The sequence below is a fragment of the Etheostoma spectabile genome, unplaced genomic scaffold (assembly GCF_008692095.1).
Source record: "Etheostoma spectabile isolate EspeVRDwgs_2016 unplaced genomic scaffold, UIUC_Espe_1.0 scaffold119, whole genome shotgun sequence".
In the NCBI taxonomy this organism is placed as follows: domain Eukaryota; kingdom Metazoa; phylum Chordata; class Actinopteri; order Perciformes; family Percidae; genus Etheostoma; species Etheostoma spectabile.
The window spans coordinates 1,371,491-1,375,246 of NW_022605570.1; the positions used below are offsets into that span (position 1 = coordinate 1,371,491).

At 40.9% G+C, this 3,756-nt stretch overlaps 1 pseudogene; it reads right to left on the reverse strand.

Annotated features, from left to right (window-relative positions):
* Positions 1 to 3,682, reverse strand: part of LOC116685688 (mitogen-activated protein kinase 8-like) — a 20,194-nt pseudogene extending 16,512 nt beyond the window's left edge.
* Positions 3,683 to 3,756: the final 74 nt, after the last annotated feature.

Here is a 3,756-nt window from a genome sequence, read left to right on the forward strand (position 1 = left end):
GCCACCGAAGCATCGTTCCGGGTGAGTCACCTAATCGTTAAACACAAGAAATCCTTCCAAGACGGAGAGATGATTAAAGAGGCATTCCTTGAAGCGGCTGATTATTTCAAGACTTTAAAAACACACCTGACATAGTATCTTCAATCACATCTCTCCAGCTGTCAAGAAGTACAGTTACAAGGCACTGTGAAGCAATGGCCAAGGATGTGACCGAGAAACTTAGGAGGGATATGGTAGTACGGTGTTTACCGATATGACTGCAAAAGAAGAGCTGTTAACTGTACTGCCCATGAAAGAACACAGGAGGGGAGAGGACATTTTTCAATCTTTCAAAAACTTTAATCGAGAAAACTCAGCTTCCAGTGTGCAAATTGGTGTCCTTTACCACGGACGGTGCGCCCGCGATGGTCAGCAACTCGAATGGATTTATTGCCAAATGCAGGGAGGATGATGCCTTCCCCGACTTCCTCAATTACCACTGCATAATACACCAACAAGCGTTATGCACAAAAATGCCTAACATGAAAGAGATAATGGATGTGGCAACGAAGATCGCCTGTTCTTTGCGCCAGATCACTTCAGAGACGGCTGTTCCGTGTGCACCTGGAGAAGGCGGAGTGTGACCACACTGGATTGTTGCTACACACTAACGTAAGATGGCTTAGTCGAGGGAAATTCTTGCAAAGAGTTCGAGAGCTCTGTCCAGAGATTAAAGAGTTTTTCCTTTTGTCTAAACATGCAGAATACAACCAGCTAAATGACGCTCAGTGGCTACTAGACTTAGCATTTTTAACCGATGACCTTAATGATGAACTGCAAGGAAAAGACAAAACAGTGGTCAATATGATCAGCTCAGTTAATGCGTTTAAACGAAAAATGCAACATCTGTGCACAAAGCTGCAGCGCCATGATTTGACAAACTTTCAGAACCTCATATCAGAAATGGAGACACAAGGGAAGGCGTGTGCGCAACTTGACAGTGGACGCCACACCGAGCAGACCGAAAACTGTCTGTCTGTCTTAAGACTTTGCATTATTGGAGCCAGTTGCAACATTCATGTGCTACCCTTTTCAAGAAGATGCTGAGGTGGATTTACTTGCATCAAAAATTGCAACACTGTTTCACCTGAACTCGTCTGGAGTGGAGGATGAGATCCTGACACTGCAAGCTGACACTGAGCTCAAGTCTAGGGCTAACGGACAGTTTTGGAACTTGCTGACAGAGGAAAAGTACCCCAACATGAGGAAATGTGCTACCTCCTTGACTGCATTGTTCGGCTCCACTTGTTTATGTGAGTCAGCCTTTTCATGAAGATTATTAAGTCCAAATACCGTTCCACCATGACTGATGATCATTTGGAAATGTGTTTGAGGCTGTGTTTGTGTCCGGACTATGCATCGCTGGCCGATTCCATTCAGGGCAAGTCGTCAGAGAGAGGTGTTGACAAAAAAATGTACAGTTGTATTGTGCATATGGGTTAATGCAGTTATGCAAGATACACCAACTTGTATTGTACATATCATTTTCAATATATTTATGAATAAATATATGTAGAAATAAATATATGTTTTTGCATTTTGATAGTAGGTAGATCATTTTGACTTGGTCATTTTAAAAGTAGCTCGCAAGCTGAAAAAGTGTGGTCACCCCTGGTCCAGAGGGACCCAGACGTTAGTTTTCTGTAATAAATGGTGATGCTTTAAGCAAGAGCAGAGTTAGAGATTTTCCTTTTTTATCCCCAAGTTTGTGGTATTTTTTCCACGCATCTGATTCTGCACAACTGATGAATAATAAAAGGAGTTTCTGGAGTTTCTACTGTCTGTACTAAGTTGTTCTAGCTTGGATGTGCTCCTGAAATAGTTTCATAACTGCAACTGTATATATTCAGAAGGTTTGGTGGAAGATTTAGTACTGGCAGTTTTTCTTATGAAGATTTAAATTCCATTCAAACCTGTGGAAATGAGTCTGGATGGATGGAGTGGGGTACACACACCATGAACAATGTTAGGTGAGACAAGTGATGCCCACCTGGAAACATGTATGCAACTCTTTTTTCTTACACACATGCACCCACACGCAGACACACACACCCACCCCAATTGGGTCCTGTCAGAAGGTAAATGGAGAGAGGCAAGTATAATGTTCATACCAAAAGTGGGACTGTATAAATTATAGCTGCCAGTGGATGGAAACGCGCCTAATCACGATTATTCTATGCAACATTTCAAAGGTTCGCTTGACAATTGAATGGAAACATGGCTAATGTATATCTTTACTAACCCTTTTCCACCAAAATTAGCGTGTATATGCATTTTTTTTTACCAGCTAAAAATAGGTGATAGACTGCTTTCCTATGCCAGTAGATAAGTATGCTTTTCTGGACTTCTTTCTAGTGTGTCAAACTCAATGTCACACATGCGGCAGAAAACAGGATTAGTAAATGATTAGGAAACGGCTAACAGGGTTCATTTAGAGACCTGCTACTATTTCAAGCTAGCCTTAGTTTCATTAGTTTGGTTCAGACAGTATTTTCCCAGAGTTATTCTTATTAAGCTTTCTAAAAACCTGAAATGGGACAGTATTATGTTAGTAAGTTAAATGCTTCTCTAAGAATAACTTTTATTTCTGTTTAGTTGCCATCTCTGTCAGTGGCATGTCTCTTTTAACATAGTCTATACCCAATATGCAACAGCCAACAGAAGGCTTCAATTATCAAGCTAATGCTATATTAATCTTAGCTAACCTAAGTAAACCGGCATACTACATTGTTAAGTGACTTTTAGCTTATTGATGCAGTTATAAATCAGTGATAGCGCACAAAATGATTTGCTAAATATTAATACACACAGCAATGCTACAAAGGAGCTACAGCGGAGTGATAATGTTTAGAAACATAAATATAGCATCCATGCAGCATACTCTACGCTAATGGGCCTTTTTCACACCGGACAGTTTAACTTGTCATAGTAGGAAAAGCACAGTTGAATACCAGGGCCTCTCCTAAGTGGAATGCAGCCACCATTAATGGCTTTGAATACACCTGTGCTTTTCCTACTAAGACCTGTCAACAGGTCTGCTGTGAAAAAGGTCCATTAACACAGTCAGAACCAAGTAGAAACAAAAAAAATAAGTCGCCTCAGTTTTAGCAGAACATGCAACTTAACAACCAACTGTAACTGCAGTGTAAAGCGCCCACATAATGTTAAAGATGTACTCACATTGTGTTCATTAATGTACAAATAAAAAAATAAAAAAAGAGGATAAAAAATGCAGAATAGGCCATTTTCATTTGTTTACATGATAGAGCAGGGAAACCACAGGTGTATTAAATTAACCCAGGCATGGTGCTTGTTCATTAGTGTTATTGATTACACCTGTGCCTTACCCGCGCTGCCGTGAAAAAGGTCTGTTCCCCTTCAACCCAGTCACTGAGAGAAAGGAATGTCGACGCTGAATAGGATGACTCATTAAATATCACTCTTTAAAACAGACAGTGGCTTGGCAGGTTTTCCCCACTGAGTGGAAAAGATATGAACAAGATGTCAGACAAGAGGATGAGAGACAAGATGGCATTTTGGGGGTTTGGATGGAAGCTCAACTTAAGGATACGATCAGTGCCTGGAAACAACACACTACCCCGGACCATTTCCGCCATGATGCATCCAACAGACCAGACATCAACTGAAAAATGAAATGACAACCACCAAATTAGCATGCAGGACTGAAAACAAACCTAAAAATATGGGGGGGGGGGG